This window comes from Hyperolius riggenbachi, chromosome 3 (genome assembly GCF_040937935.1).
Source record: "Hyperolius riggenbachi isolate aHypRig1 chromosome 3, aHypRig1.pri, whole genome shotgun sequence".
NCBI lineage: Eukaryota > Metazoa > Chordata > Amphibia > Anura > Hyperoliidae > Hyperolius > Hyperolius riggenbachi.
Window position 1 is genome coordinate 279,500,949 of NC_090648.1, and position 18,108 is coordinate 279,519,056.

The window sequence follows — 18,108 nt, forward strand, 5'->3', positions numbered from 1 at the left end:
ACTAAATGACACATAAATTATACAGGGAACACAATACACCTAAGGAAGTAAAACTACAGTAACTATTCATATTCAGAAAACAATATATAAGAGAAGCTCACCAACTATGTAAGTAGAAAACTAGAGACCAGAAAGTATCTTCAACTGCACTTTAATCCACAAATCCAAGCACATTTGCAATGCATGTACGTGAAGATAGAGGGTGCAGTAAAACAGACCCTAATGGTTATTTAAGAAGCAGTACATTCTTCACACGTTAATACCGAAACTGCTATAGCAATTGACTTGCGTTATATTCTTGCTGTGAACTACATCAAGATTTCAACACTATTAATTTTGTATATTACAATGTATACATTCAGCAAGTATTGGCAGAGCATTTGTAACAACAATTTTAACATAAATTGTAGAAGATTCAATTTACATTTTACAGCCCAAACAGTTTCATGAATGTAGGATGCGATGTTTATACTCAACACAACATTTCACTAATTGTATATTAAGGCCACTTCAGTGTTTTCATTGGAAAATTGGCACTTGCAAATATGCAGCTATCTGATTTTTTTTATCAGCATAAGTGATAATCAAGACAAGCAAACAAGCATAAACTGAAGAGCCTAAAGACAGCATGCAAAGTGAATTATGTTTGTTGAAACAATCAGCTAGTACAAAACATTACAACTCATCAAATCTGTTTCATTATACTTTTCCAAAGACTGTTTGATGAAATACAATAGTTCACTCATTACAAATGTGCAGATGAACAAAGAAATTAAACATCAACTACTGTTAGATTTTAGTTAAATATTTGCAAAGGTGTCTTATACCATCTAACAAATAATACAATGCCATTAAAATTCTGACTTTTTTTTTTATTAGAGGGCTACTGCAACTAAGAATTCACACCTGCTTCTATGCTGGCCCTAACCTGTGCTACCTCTCTCACGTCTATGCCCAGCTCATGGCTGTTGCGATATGATGTCTTGCTATATGATGTCACATAACATCACATGACATATGTCAAGAGATGCATGCAAGAGAGGGAGCATTTAAAGGACCTACTGCAGGAACAGGCGAGTATGCATGGTCCAATGTGCTTTCCTGAACCAATCTCTACATGAGGAATCAGCACATAGGCAGCAGTAGGGGATAAGATGGAGAAGCGCAGTGTCACAGGGAGAGTAAGGGTCAGTACACATATATATATATTGTGCTGACACTGCACTGTATTGTGGCCAGGGAGTGGATACATGGGATAAGGTGTTGGCTTGCATGCAACAGAGTTGTGTGAAAAGGTATCTACAAAATACATCTGTTCCACCAGTCTGTTGCTTTACAATGCAATGCGGTGGAGCTGGTGTGAACCAACTCTTTAACATACAGGGACTCGTGCACACTGCACAACTCAATTTCTTTGTAGTTAAGTAAATAAGGAGAAGGGCTAAACTTTCTTAAAGCAGATCCAATATGAAAAACTAACTATAACAAGTAACTTGTCTATATATCTTATCTAAAGTTTAGACAGCAAATCTAGCTTCAAACAGCTTCAACAGTTTATGATTATTTATTCCTATGATACAATGAGAGTGGCCATGTTCTGTTTATCACATCACACACAGGCAAGCTGATCTGCATCTCTGGCCCTCAGCCTGTGAAAACTTCACCCCCTTCTCCTCATCCCTCCTCCCTCTGCCTCTGAAATCTCTGGCTAGTAAACTCCTGTTCCTCCTACCCAGACTGGGCTCCCATAAGCCCTTTCTACATGAGTCTGAGAGTGCCAAGGCACTCTGGAGAAGCTGTGGGGGAGGCTTGTTTAGTTTATAGGGAATTACAGTATTAAAACAAAAAAAAGGATTTGGCTTGAGGAATGCCCTATAAACTATATGAAAGGAACACAATTATGCAATGAGTAAAAGTTTATCTCAGATCCACTTTAACTCTTGCAGGTAATTTTTTCCATGCAGCATCTGGTCAACTTATTACCTAAAGGTCCCAACCAAATGTAAAACTGCTTATTCTAATTTTTAAAGTTCCCAGTTGGATGTTTAAAGGAAACCTATAGTAAAAAAAATGCTCATGACCTATAGCTAGGATATGCATTTTGCAAATATCATTATAAGCAGCAGCACTAGCTGCTACTAAACAAGTATTCATAAATGTCCCTTTTTTATAGTAAAACCTCTGACTGGGTTCCTGATTATGTATTTATGTTTACAAGATAGAGCCTGGGAGATTACATCACCAGAGGCTGCTTCTCTATTTGTCTGAAATGAATAAGCAGGCTGTTTTAATAAATCATTGAACCTTGCTTCAGCTTAACAGTTAATATTGTTTTCAGGACATCCAAATGCCATTATAAATGGAAGCAGTTTAAACAGGAGGATGAACACCTTCTCAAAAATATTATCTGGATGACAGTTAAATAAGCAGCTTAGATAAAAAGCATATGCACTTAGGTCTACTGTAAGGCCTGGTGCACACCAAAAACCGCTAGCAGATCCGCAAAATGCTAGCAGATTTTGAAACGCTTTTTCTTATTTTTCTGCAGCGTTTCAGCTAGCGTTTTGCGGTTTTGTGTAGCGGTTTTGGTGTAGTAGATTTCATGTATTGTTACAGTAAAGCTGTTACTGAACAGCTACTGTAACAAAAAACGCCTGGCAAACCGCTCTGAAGTGCCGTTTTTCAGAGCGGTTGCGGTTTTCCTATACTTAACATTGAGGCAGAAACGCATCCGCAATCCAAAATCTGCAGCAGCCCGGGAGTATGCGTTTCTGCAAAACGCCTCCCGCTCTGGTGTGCACCAGCCCATTGAAATACATTACCCTAGCGGATCCGCACCTGCAAGCAGATCGCAAACCGCAGCGGAATCGCTCAGGTGTGCACTAGGCCATAGTGTTTATATGTATGTTAAATTACATGAAATTGAAATACTATACAGCAGTGGTCCCCAACCTTTTTTGACCCAAGTACCGCTTCAGCATCAGGCAATTTTTCCAAGGACCAGGCGGGTGCAAGCGTATGCAGGGCTGGGGGGGGGGGGTGTTATTGCGCGGGGGGCAGTGTCATTACATAAAGAAACCCTGGCAACACCAGCCCTACCTAACCACTATCTTCATCCCCCTCAGCACTTTGAAAAAGATGTCTTTGCACTGCACTGGGGCTGGTGCATAAGCTACCAGCACAAGGTACATTTGGTGTGACAGGTGGTGTGAAGGGGGGTACTGCCTGGGCTTCCTTATCTATTGACACAGTAATTTCCTCCCCTCATCTGCCTCCCCTCACTTTTAGGCCACGTTCACATTATGAAATTCTGCGTTTCTATGCGTTGTGTGGCTGATCCCATTCACTGAAGTGAATGGGTCAGCCGCGTGTTTCTGCAAAAAATGCATGCAGCATGCATTCCCAGACCGCACTGGTCCGGAACGTATGCAGTGTGAACATCAGCAGTCTATGCACCGTCTGATGTCGTGCGTGTCTGCCTCCTGCGCACGTTCCCAAAAAGCGGATGGAAATGCGCGCAGTGTGAACAGGGCCTTACCCTTCCCTCCCACAGCCCCTTTACCCTCCTCCCCACACTTATGTCACCCTTTCCTCCTCCCTACACCCACTTCACACTTCCCTTGTCCTCACACACACACTTCCCTTCTCCCCACACTCACTTCACTTCTCCCCACACTCACTTTTACCCTTCCATTCTTCTTCCCACACTAGTTTCCAGCATCAGCATTTCACCTTATGCAGACTGAACTCTGTGGCAGGCAAGAGACCGGAGTGTCCCAGTCATCCTCACTGCTGCCACCTGGTGTTCTAACAGACAGAAAGAATGCTGCATTACAAATAACAGACACTAGGTGGCAACAGTAACAATGGCTGCAGACCGCTCTTCTCTAATGCTGGGAATACACGGATGCAATTATGCACCAGATCGAGCCCCTGGCTCGCCCCCGCCAACGCATGTATCAATCCCCGCTCGTCCCCGTGGGCGCTCCTCATCTTCCACTTGATTCCCCACCATTGTCCGCCCGTGAGGATCGAGCGGGGAATCTATCCGGCGGGTCATCGGACCTGTCGGATATTATCAATCGAGCCATCAGCAGCTCGATTGATAAGCAAGAAACTTACCGTGTATTGCCAGCATTAAGCTTCCTGCAAACTTCACGTGACACTTCTCTCTGCACTGTTATGACAGATGGCATGGCCCAGCTCAGAACAGCCTGTGGCCCAGTAGTGGGCCACGGCCCAGGGGTATGTATAGTATGTATATGTGTATAGTATACAGTATGAGCAGTAGTAAACAGTGCTGCCTCTAGTTTTCACAGCCACTCGGCTACTGCATGTAAAGCGATATGTGACATCGCCTCCTACAGGAAAGTACCATCAGGAGCTGGAAGAAGACATTTCAGGTCACCCTGCTTACTGACACAAATTTTGAAAAATATTCCAAGCCTACCCTTCTACTGCTTTAGTTCCTTATTCCTCACCAAATGTATGGCAGCTCCAAAAAGAAAGAAATTGATAGAAGAAAAAGTAAATTCACCTTTCCAGTGTGTGTCAGGTTTAGAATGTGCATAGGTGGGAGATATCTTTTTCGACTTAGCCCTGAGTCGATTATGTATCTGGGATCCCTACACTGAATTGGGGGGTTGCATGTTTAGAGTAGGTAGAAACAGATAGGGACATATTCACTAAAGATGGAGTAAGATGCTGTGTACAGCAATTTTATCATTCCTTACGCTGAACACACAGTGTGCATTGCACCTCAAAGTACATCCGAGATAAACTTTTACTCACTGCATAATTGTGCCCCTTACATATAGTTTATAGGGCAATCCTCAAACTTAATACTTTTTTTTTAATACCCAAATTCCCTATACACTAAAAGCAAGTGCTCATGGGAGCTCAGTCTGGGGAGGAGGAGGCTTTTCCCAAAGGAGGAGGAGAAGGCATTACCAGCCAGAGATTTCAGAGGCAAGGGGGCAGAGAGAGGAGGAGAGAGTAATGGAGTTTTCACAGTCTGAGAGGTGGAGCAGCTTGTCTGTGTATAATGATGACAAGCAGATTCATTGGATAACAGTAAAAAAAGCATATACTGTTGAAGCTGTTTGCAGCTAGATTTGCTGTGTAAACTATCTAAACTTTAGATAAGATATATACACAAGTTACCTGTTATAGTTAGTTTTTCATCTCGTATTCACTTTAAGTGCATTTTACTTTAATAATGCTTGTGCTACCTAGGGACCACGGGTCATGCTAATTGTGCAACACTTGCTACCCAGTCATTGTAAGTAATGGTGAAATTGCCCTGAGCCTGGCAATTTTACTGATTTTTTGTGAATATGGCCCATAGATACATAGATAGATAGAGACAGGCAAGCAGCAATTTGATTTATCATTTGAAAAAAAAAGTGTGCTAAAATGTGAAAAACGAATAAGTAACAATGGAAGATTAATTTAATAGCTTATTGCTGCAATAAAACAAGTCTTCCAAGCTAAGCCAATTGAATTGTCAAGATAATGGTTTCCAGGCAAGAAAGTACCGTAGATATAAATCATCTGAACAAAGGGAAATGCTAACCTCCGATGCACTGTAATATGTATTGCTGAACATTAGCTTTGTTATCGCCACTTAATTCAGAGATAAAGGTGTATTTGTGATATTTTGATTTCACCTCTGAATTTTTATTTAGTTGTTCTAACATATTTAAAGAAGGGAGGGGAGGTAACAGTTGTGTAGCAAAGGTATTAGCAGCAGTCTCTCAGGAAATACACCGCTGCCCAACTAAGCTTTTTGTTCCAATCTGCTGTAACTTAGTGATGCCTTCAAACAAAATCAAATGAGCTCTTTCAAATCATGTTGAGCACATTTTAACATGCTTATTGCATTGGCAGAGTACATTGTAGAGAGAAAATTAATTTTCCATAGAGGCTCAATAGTGTGTAAAAAAAAACCTGAAATGTACATGCACAATATACTTTTGCCACAATTTTCATTGGCATATTTCTTAGGAAAGTATACATTATTGTTATCATCAACTAGCAGACACCTGGGTTTCCCAGAATAAGTATATACATACCACTCAGAAACGCAATTAGGCCTCAGTAAGTAGTCAGTAGGGCATGTTTCCACCTTTTAAAAGACAACTGTACTGAGAGGTATATGGAGGCTGCTATAGTTTTAATATTTTTTTATATTTACTTTTAAACAATACCAGTTGCCTGACAGCCCTGCTGATCTATATGACTGCAGTAGTGTCCGAATAACACCAGAAACAAGCATGCAGCTAATCTTGTCAAATCTGACAATAATGTCAGAACCCCCTGATCAGCTGCATGTTTGTTCAGGGTTTATGGCAAGTATTAGAGGCAGAGGATCAGCAGGATAGCTAGGCAACTGGTGTTGCTTAAAAGGAAATAAATATGGCAGCTTTCATATCCCTCTCACTTCAGATGTCCTTTAAAGCATAGTTCTCCAACCCTGTCCTCAAGGCACGCCAACAGTGCATGTTTTGCAGGAAACCACAAACATTCACAGGTGGAGTAATTAGTGTCTCAGCAAAGCTGATTAACTACCTGTGTGGACTTCCCCAAAACATGCACTGTGCTGTGCTGTAGAATATGTCAGACACATTAGCACAGATCACTTATCCACACCGACCACCATCCACAAAAAAGTTGTATGTAAGTATTTCTTCAGCCAAATGCTAATTTAACTAGCTAGAGCACCAAGCTGTGAAAGCCTTGAGGCATTAGAATGGCTGGCAATGAATAGCCCTGGGTGGGTCTATATACCTGTTGATCAGTGGAGCCCAATAGGATGCCAGTCACCACATAACATGGTGTCCAGAGTTCTCCCCATACAATATTTCATGTATCTACTCAGCCATGCTGGCTGGTTGCATTGTGGGATTGCCAGCAAAATGTTCCTGCAAATATTGCATGTGTTTAATTTCCAAATTGAATATGGAATATTCAGGGAGAATTCCACTTTTACTCATAGACAAACAGCAATGCTAATTATGACAGGTGAAACCAGTATATAATTCTGCAAGCAAAATAAATAAAAGGGGACACAGAACTTTTAACCTCTTTCATATATCACTGCTCATTTCTCCAGTTAGCTGACTAGATCTGTGACATGCTTGTTATAAACAGCTAAGAGCTATAACAAGCAATGTCTAAAAACATCAGTATTTAGTAAAGTGAAAGTCTGGTTGATATGCAGTAATATTTAAACAGAAACTTCATGAAAGGCAAGAAACAATAGAATCTACATATTTCTGTCATTAATCTTCTTAACGGGGAATTAATACATTTACATGAAAACATTGGTATTGATAAGTAAGTGTGTCAGGATGGAGAGTGGCTTAACTACAGCGGGCAGCATCATGACCGCTGCGCCCGCATCTGACGTCTCCACCGCCGCCGGCCTGGCGTGTCAGGATCCGGCGGCGCTCGTCACTCGCACTGGGCTCTCAGCATGTCACAGGGCTGGGGCGGCCCGCGCGTGCGTGAATCGACAATCTATTTATACACTTAGACGGGTCAGCTGACAGGCCGGTCAGCTGACTCCAGTCTCCAAGTTTCTCTGTCCTGATTGGTTGGAAGTTTCTGGGTGGGCAGTTTGAACTGCCCTAGGATATTTAAACCTGAGTTTGTTAGTGTTTCCTTGTCTGTTGTTGCGAACACTTCTGTGCAAGCACTCAGACCTTAGTCAGTTCCTTGTGTGTTTGATCCGGCAGGACCCCAGGGATTCACACATAGCTTAGGATTATTATTAGCTACTTGTAATTGTATTATTGTCATTGTATATCCTTATTGTGTATGAACTTTGCCTGAACTCCTGACTATTCTTCTGCCTTCCGATTCTGTACCCTGCCTATCTGATTTGCTGTCGACCTTTAGCTTGTACCCTGACTCTGATTTAGCCTCCTGATTCTGTACCTTTGCCTATCTGACCTGTTGCCGACCTCTGCCTGTTTATAGACTCTGATTCCTGCCTTACGATTCTGTACCTCAGTACCCCGATCTGTTGCTGACCTTTGCCTGTACGACCTCGATCCCACCAGTGGGCCCTTGCCACTGCGGGCTGCACCTACTAGGTGCCTGAGTATACCTTTTCAGAAAGTGTGCACCAATCACCCGATTTTTACACGTTGAATAAAGTACTGACATCTGTTCGGTTCTGAGCAATACACTGATAATCGTTACAGAGTGCCAGTTGCTATTCCTATTAGAAATACTAGAGGATCTTTTCACCGTTAACCGTTCACAATTTTCAGCGTTAAGTATTCCCTTGTACCTTTTATACTCGCATATAAGCCTAAGTTTTCAGCACAAAAAAAATTGCTGAAAAGTTATCCCCTTGGCTTATATGCGAGTCAGTGGAGCAGAGCAGATGGTGGAGCAGGTTTTGTTACTGGCACAGGAGTGTAAGGATCTTGCACTAGTGATTCTGCTTTCGCCAGCTGGCTTTCTGCTGTGCCTGTGCACTGCATTCCCCTGCAACATGGTGTGCAGAGTGTGCTGCTCAAGACTACCTGTGTCCCTGGCTTGTGGAGCAGAGCATGCAAGCAATGTGCCAGCAGTGCAATTATTGGGGATTCTTCCTGTGTGACAATCACTGTGTCTCATATCTATGATGCCATCTTGACATCTTGAGACACAGCTGTATCATCCTTGGGGAACATCTGGCAATGGGGAAAAGGTATGACTTGTACTAGGGGCACATCTGGCTACTGTGGAGGGGGCTATACTGGGGAGGGGGATTACCAACAGATAGCTCAAAGATGAATCTATTACTGCCACACACTGATTCAAAATGACTTGCTACACACTGCAAATAGATTCTTAATAGATTTCACCTTGAACACCTTGAATTAAAAATGTATGGTGCCACCACTGTGCAGGGCCACCTAGGTCTCCTTCTCATCTAGAGCTTTCCCCAGAGCCCCTGTAGAGTGTTAGCAGCACTATATTAGATGGGGGAGACCTGGAGGGGGTCTGTCAAACAACTGCTAATCTACCCTTGCACATCCCTTTTGAGAGAGATCATTCTGTACAGGAAAATAGTAACAATTGATTTCATCCAGAAATAGATCAAAATTATTACCAGGTGGCCATGTTGGGGCATCGCTCTTTGTCAGATTATGCTGGGAAAAATTGTGTATGGGCACCATTAAAGTGGAGCTGTTCTCAAAATTTCCATTCTGGTCCAACAGATCAGCCACACCATAAGAACTTTTAGGGACACTCAATTATTTGATAAAAAGTTACCGATAAGGTTCATAAAAATTAAACTTATCAGCTACATTGCCGCATTGATTGCTCTTTGATCACTAAGGCTCTCTTCCCACTTGTAAAGGACCAAGTGCGGACAGCAGGAGCGGACAACGTAGTGTAGCGAGGAGTGGAGAGCGGATAAAAAATATCTGTTCTCAGCTCAAGTGGGAACAGAGCCTAAGTGTAGTTTATAAAAATGAGGAAACATATCAGAGATGCAGTAGTTTTAGCTGCAGGATTCAGTGATTATAAACCAACAAGAGAAACTGAGCACCTTTTTGAATGAATGTGATGATATAAAACATCTATGCAATGGTATCAGCTGTTCTTTGAGCTCGGTGGAATTGTGACATTACTTTGGAACCAAAGCAAGCAGGATAACTAAATGGGCAACAAAGGAGAAAGTACTAAGTTTTTATTGTATGTTTTGTCAGACTGTAATTCTTCTTTTATGAATTAATTTTTAACATTGCTTTACTATATGAGACATTGTTTTTCATGATCAAAAAGGTATGATTCTGTTTCAAGTTTTGCATGCACCACTAAAAAACTGTGTATCTGGTAGATGGACCTGCTTCTGTTTGACAGCACTCTAGCTGGTGGCCACTAACCATTCTATGTTTTAGCTAACTGATAATAAAGTCGATTCCTATTACTCATTTTAAACAACATAAGCTTAAAATAACGCAATAGGTCATTTTTGAATTAAACAAATGTAGAATGCTGAAATGTGAAGAGGGAATTGGTATGCTGATCCAATAACTTAGTTTCTTATGAACTTAAATTTCCTATCTGAAATACTGGAGGACTGTTCCGTACAATGTGAACTGTGTTAGGAAATACAGCTGAATTACTAAAAGCAGTTCTTATAATTTATTCTCATGTTAAATATATAAATGTTTGCATTGAGTGATTTCTTTTATTCAGCATTGCATCATGTCCAAATAAGCATATTTAACAAAACTATAACAATTGCTTTGAGATACCATTTTTTCAATTACAGAAAATCTGATTTACAAAAACCTTTTGTGCATAGTTTCAAATGATATTTGTGCACAGCACAGCTCATGCGTGGATAAATTCAGTCATGGAAGAGGTCAACTGAAATTCCACACTGGCTAAAAACTTACTATAAACACGTCAGTTCTGCATGAATTTTTTCAATTTGATCTACCTTTCAGTGTGCAGTGGGCAATGAAATTCCAAAGCTGACTATAAGCGCAAGTTGCATTTTTTTGTAGTTGTGCAGCTGTACTCAGTGTTGCAGTAATTTTTAATGCAGACAGCACAAGGATCTTCCCCTTCCTGCATGAGTAAAGCCTGGTACACACATCCAATTTTGATTGACCAGTGACTGACCAGTTTTACCATCTCCATGTAGTATGAGGGTCAACAGATTTTGAATACTATGTGTAGGTAAGCTTTCATACTGTACGGAGGTGGCAACATTATCTAATCATTGACCAATCAAGAAGAATGGATGTGTGTATCAGGCTTAACTAGTGGCACATAGACAAGACAAGTCAAGACAAGACAAATAACATTTATATTGCTCTTTTTTCTCCTGGTGGACTCAAAGCGCTTGAGCTGTAGACCCTTGGGCACGTTCTGTAAGCAGTAGCAGTGTTAGGGAGTCTAACCCAAGGACTCCTTACTGGATAGGTGCTGGCTTACTGAGCAGGAAGAGCCAAGATATAGAACATAGCAGAAGCAATGGTTACTTAAAGAGGATCTCCATTGTAAAATAGAAAATCCTGCAGCGCTGCTGTAACAAAAAGTTATATTTACCTGCAGTGTCTTGTCCCATGAAGCTGTCCCGAAGACCCCACATCACTCCACTTCCAGTGCCTGGCTCCGCCTCCCCTCTCTACCCAGAGAAAAAACGCCTGGCTATTTACTGTTACTATTTACTATTTTCTATTTTAGGATGGAGATCCTCTTTAAAGCGGAATATAACCCTGCATTTCAACTTTGCTCTAAAACATTATTTACAGTATATTATATGCAACCAGTATTTTTTTTTTACTAGACCAGCATTGGAAGGGTTACACAGGGCTTTAAAGTCCCTGGAGATTTTTGCAGACGCATCCGAACTTGAGTTAGATACTTTTTGTTTACACAAATGTATCTAAGTGTTTATTGTGACTCATCTCTCTCACTGAGAAGGAGTTGGAGGACAGCCAAAGAGTGTGTAACATTTCTAAATATATACATATAACTAAATAGAATGTAACTATCTGAACGTCTGCACGGAACTTAAAACCTCTGTGTTTACCCTTCCAATGCTGGTCTAGTAAAAAAAAATGCTTTTTGCATATAATATGCTGTAAATAATGTTTTAGAGCAAAGTTGAAATGCAGTTTTATATTCCGCTTTAAGTAGCCACACCTGTCTATACTGAGTAACTGTCAGGAAGCTTTAACACGCCCAGTCTTCACAAAGTTTTTTTACAATCATGGTGAAGTGGCTGAAATTTTGAATTCATTTATGGAATGTAAACAATCTGAAACAACATGTGGTATTATTCCATGCAATGTATAAAGTAGAGCTTACAGTACTGCTCACACCTCAACAAAGGTAGAATTTCACTTAAAGAGACTCTGTAACATTAAAAAGATCCCCTGGGGGGTACTCACCTCGGGTGGGGGAAGCCTCCGGATCCTAATGAGGCTTTCCACGCCGTCCTCTGTCCCACGGGGGTCTCGCCGCAGCCCTCCGAACAGCCGGCGACTGTGCCGACTGTCAGTTCAATATTTACCTTTGCTGGCTCCAGCGGGGGCGCTGTGGCGGCTTTCCGTTCCGAACTACACGGAAATACCCGATCTCATTCGGGTCCGCTCTACTGCGCAGGCGCAGGACACTTGCGCCTGCGCAGTAGAGCGGACCCGACGGCGATCGGGTATTTCCGTGTAGTTCGGAGCCGACAGCCGTCAGAGCGCCTGCGCAGGAGCCAGGAAGGTAAATATTGACGTCACCGCTGCACGGACTCCACGGAGGGCTGCAGAGAGACCCCTGACGGATGGAGGACGGCGTGGAAAGCCTCATTAGGATCCGGAGGCTTCCCCCACCCGAGGTGAGTACCCCCCAGGGGATCTTTTCATGTTACAGTTCCTCTTTAAAGTAATTGGGGTTCCGTGCACACAGAGGAGGGGTAAATATAAATATTGATTCGTTCTTCAGAGTTGTTTTGAGGATGTATGAGGCAGAATCCGGTGTCAGAAATAAAATATTCTATGTTTTATGGCATAAAACTGTAAACTCTGATCTTGTGCAACTAAAGTGAAATTGTCATTGCTTCCACATATGTCCGTGGTGGCAAAGCTGCACCTGGGTGATTTTTCTGTCCTGTCACTAACCCCGACCCCTTTTCCCAAACACCAACCACCCCATGTCCTGCAGAATCTCCTGTGTGAAGGCACATGTAATTTAGGGCTGGTTAACACTGCAAGAACTTTTTCCAAGCGCTTGCGATTTTAAAAGCTCTTGCTAATGTAATGTGTGTGTTCTCACTTGAGCAATGTGATTTTGTAAAAATCACCCATAGCATTGCCTTAACAAGAGCTTTTAAAATCTCTAGCGCTTAAAAGCTCTTGTAGTGTGAATCAGCCCTAAGGGCTTGTTCACACCACAAGAGCTATTCTAAGCGCTTTCTGATTTCAAAAGTTCTTGCTAATGTTATCCTATGTGTGTGTTCTCACTAGAACCATGTGATTTTGTAAAAATCCCACATAGCATTGCATCAGAAAGAGCTTTTCAAATCACTAGTGCTTTAAAAGCTCTTGTGGTGTGAAAAATCCCTTAGTCTTGATGGAAAAAAACACAGGGATTACCAGGCTATCAGTTAATTTAGTGTAGCTTGCTGTATTAATTCAGTGAGTGGGCACACAGTCATATGGGGAGAACTGACTAGTGGAAAGCAGTGACACTTCAAGCTCAATCATTTTCACAACAGCGGCAGGCATAAAGCAGGTTAAAGGTGGCAAGTAAAAAATTAGATTTATGATAAGGTACATTGGTCTTTTTTGTATAAACTTTACGCAGAGTCAACAAATGCTCCTTAATCCATTTAAGAATTCTTGTCTAGATGCGTATATCAGAGACTGGGATATCCTAGGAGGATGTAAGCATTTTCATGCAAAAATAATGGAGTAGTATGCATACTGCTGTCTGACTTGCTGTATCTGTATAAACACATCATTAAGAGAAAAGTCTCTGAAATATTAACCAGCAACATAACAACAGTGCAAATTCATCTGAACCATGACCTTTAGGAAGAAGCCAAGCATAGTTGCATTGAAAGTATCTACACCTCCTGGCTCAGCTACACGTACAAGCGAAGTGTGGTTTTGACATATTCTGTGAACATTTTTTATGAATTATCATCCAATGTAAAGATTAAGATGTTCCTTTGATGCTGAGACAATTTAATTGCCTGATCAGTTTATGATTTTGGGAAAGGTACCTGGGCGCGCCACCAGAGGGGGTCATAGCGATAAGACCCCGACAGAGGCTGATGCGGAGTAGAGGAGGACAGCGCTGATCAGTGAGTTAAGGAAGCGCACTCCGTTGTGCATTACTCTGCCTAAACGGAGGCCACTGGGGGAGATGACACCACTCTGCCTATGTGAAGGCCACTTGGGGGGTGTCGCATCACTCTGCCTATAAGGGACCACTTTGGGGGGTCACATCACTCTGCCTATAAGGGGGCCACTCAGGGGGGTTGCATCAGCATTCGGGGGGGGGGGTCGCATTACTCTGCATATATGGGGCCACTCTAGGGGGGGTCACAAGCATTTCCACTGTATACCCGCATGTGGTGCTGGAACACACATGACACTCTCCTTAGAAGAAGAAGCAAAAGCTTGGAATTGTTGAGATGTTCCTTTTTATTATTACAAGAGGCATGATATGTCCCAACGTACCTGAAGGGTTGGGAAAGGGACTTGTTAATCTCCCTGATGGATAAACAAAAGGGAGAAGATAATATACTTCATATATAGGGCTTGATTCACTAAGACAAATAGCATGTCTTATCAAAGTTAACATGTCTTATCAGAGTAGCATAGCGAGCACTACGAAATTAAGCCTGCTAATTGACAATGACGAGAGCTCCACTCGTCCTGCCCTGAGCCTCTGCAGGTTCGTATGCTACTCCTTTGATAAGGCGTGTTAACTTTAATAAGACATGCTATTTGTCTTAGTAGTCAATCAAGCCCATATAGCTTCAATTAGTTGTTCATATTAATATACTTAAAACATGCTGTCTCTATGGTATACCATAATAATGGCGCCTATTAAAAAGGGTGCCTCATTCACATCAATGCAAATCTTTTTTCTATTAGCACCAGGTGTATAAAGAGGGTGCTGCGTTGATATACAACAAATATATCATTTGTAATAGAGTGCATTGAAAATAAAAAACAAATATATAACTTGGTATCTTTAACTTTAATTTCCATACCAAATGTATCATTTACAATAACTCATTATTTAACTAATAATAGATTCCAAAACTGTATAATTGTTTCTAAAATTGTTCCTTATGCTTTCTCAGAAAAATTTTTTTTACAATTCAGCTTTTTGAACCACAAGGAGCAGGTTCCGCTATTCTAACCTATGTGACAAATTATCGTTTTTCAACAAACTTACTTACACTTATATACAAAAAAAAAAATCAAAAATCAATTATTTATTTTTATCTGGTAAACAAGTAATAAGGATGCTAACCAGACAATCCAAAAGTTAAAATCACTATTACTTTTCTTGTTGATAAATAATCATTCCCCAGTTTACCTGACTTATTTGGTACATCGCCACACAAAGGAAGGTGGAGGGCATGCTAAGGCAGCCTTGTTGACTGAAGCCTCTTTCCCCCTTGTTTTCTCCTGCCACACCTCTGTTCCTCTTTGATTGGACAATATTTTTCCTGCTGAGACAATGCATTTTCTATTGCAGAGCTGGGTGGGAGTGTCTGTCGAGGAGGTAGGAGGGCGGGCAATGCATACACAATCAGGCAGAGGGAAGTAAGGGGGAAATTACATCAAGATAGACACAGTTAAAATGGAGAATCCTAAGAAGGATTTTCTCTTTTTTTTACTATAGAAAAATCACTAAAATCAAAACGTGGACAGTGTAATACATATGTTATGTATTTAGAGCAAGTATTTTTCTGCTTATATATCTGGGGTTTTTTTTCTGAGATAGTATGGCTGACAGCTCCTCTTTAACACTCTTTTACTCTTCGTTGGGGTGGGTTCTTCTTCTACATACTCAGTATAACGATTGGTGTCAGCAAATACAAAGTTCTGATTATTTGGTGATCTGCAGTATCACCAAATAATGCAGATACTATATCTGATTATATGGTGATCTGCAGAATCACCAATAATACAAATATAGCAACACTCAGGAATGACCGTGACCTTAGTCACACTTTATTGCACTGTATGTAGTGACTGGTGCAAACAGTAAGTACTGCTAGGTTTAACAAGAACTCACCGGAGGAGCTGGTGGGTACTAACAGTATGGAGCCCCTCACCAGAGACAAGGGCTCCCTGGGGAGTGTAGAGAGGTCAGACTAATTGATTCGGCAACAGACAGGCAGATCAGGTACAATTGCAGGAGGCAGAGGCAGAACGATAAACAGGCAAGGTTGACAACAAGATCAGATGGGCAAAGGTACAGATTCAGGAGACAGAGACAGAACGGTATTCAGGCAGGGTCAGCAACAGGATCAGATGTGCAAAGGTACAGAATCACTGAGAGAAAGAGTAGTCAGAACGAGCCAGAGTCAAACACAGAAATCAAATAGTATAATGCACAATCCTAAGCTGTGTGAAATCCCCGGTTTCCTCCCAGATCAAAGCACATTGAATCTAACTAAGGTCTGAGCGCTAACACTAAGTGATCGCAACAGCAGATGAGTTGCGAGTGACTCCTCAGCCCTTTTGTAGCTGAGGAGTCCCTGAGGCACGCCCCCGCCACCCAACCAATCGGCAGCTAGACTGGAGTCAGCTGACCGGCGAGTCAGCTGACTCCCCGTCTATGAGCATAAAGGTCCTGCCGCTGGGCGCGCGCACGCATATCCCTTACCCGATGTGCGGCCGAAGGACCTGGCAACGAGAGTGCGGCGGGGACCACCGCCAGCTGAGATGCAGAGGCGGTGGACACGCCACTCTCCGCTGCGGCGTTACACTCAGTTATTTAAAATTATTGGCCCAAATTGGAAAGGTATTTTTTTAAATAATATTAGTAATAATTAAACAAAACAACAATATAACAAAGTACCAGGAGCAACCAATTTTGCCAAGACTGGCATTGTCATTCTCCAATATTTTTATTTCTCTGTATGTAAAATGAATTGAATGTACAGAATATCTTATTTCCAAGGACGAGTACAGCCATGCTTTTTAAATACTTTTTTCATGAAAATAAAACAATTTAGGGTTTTCTTTATGCTGGATATTTTTATGATCACTATTCTAGGCTTATAAACATGGTTTCAGAATGCGTTGAAGAAAATATATTAAGCTTTTATTTCAGCAAAAATACAAAGGATACCCCAATTTCCTACAAATGTAAATAATAATTTCAGCATTATTTAAAGTTAAATAATAATTCTAGCATTATTTTAGATTCCGTCTATACCATTTTTTTAATTATACTTAATTTTATTTTGGCAAATCTCGCATGCAACTGCAAAAATAATGCTAATGAAGTTAAGGAAAATATATTTCATACATGATTTATTCAATTCATTCTTTAAATATTATATGAACCATAAAAAATATAATGAATAGAATGTTCATTAATATTAATAATGCTTTACTTTTTTTCCATTGTGCATGGCAACACAGCAGGCTAAGTTCAAATGTTTCAATGACCCCCATGGCAGTCAATGACCAGATAAATCTTTAGCTTCAGTCAAGCTAAATACAACATATGCCAGGCTTCAATAAAACGTACTAAAATGGTAAACATATTTTACTATGCATATATCTACTTAATCGGATGCTAGTGGGTAGAAATTGACTTATGATGAACAAGAGTGCAAATCTGTATGCATTCTGAAGGTCATTCACTGAAGCCAAAGGTAATAAATAATCACAAAACTTTTAGGAATTCATAAATAAAGTGAAGGTCAAGTCAAAGTGTTTTTCAGTTCTGGTGAAAGGATAGAAGGCTTGCAAAGGACTCTCACCACATTGGGTGCCCTGTGCTGATGCTGAAATGATTTCAACTGTTCACTCAGGATCCTGGAAAGGTTACAGTGGAGGTTGAGTCAGTGGATTGGGCACCTGAAGACACAGGCAAAGGTGGATACCAGTTAACCACTAGGAAGGTTGGGGTTAGGAATCCAATACGAGGGCTATAGTTAAGCAAAATGCATATATTAGCTTTATTAGCTTAAGTTGGAAGGTCAAATTTATATGTTAGGAATGTTGTTGTTTTGTTTAGTTGTTTTGTTAAATTGCGAGGTTATGGTTAGGTGTCAGAAATTGGGTTGTAGGCACGAAGAGGGTTTTTATTAGGTGAAGGTTAAAGTTAGGCATCAGGAAAGGGTTTTCCTTAGGAAAGGGAATTTTGTTAAGGGAGAAGAATAGGAATCATAAGGAAGGTTTTCATCAAGGCGAGTAGTTAGGCTTAAATTTTGGGAAGGGGAAAGGGAACTTCTTTTAGGATAGCAGGGAGGGTCAGGTTAGGTGAATGATGGGAAGACAAGCATCAAAATTACTGATGAAATGTATTCCTGTAAGTGTATTCCTGAGACACATAGTTGAAACTCAGTGCAAACACCAAAAACACTCTTATTCAATCCAACCATATACA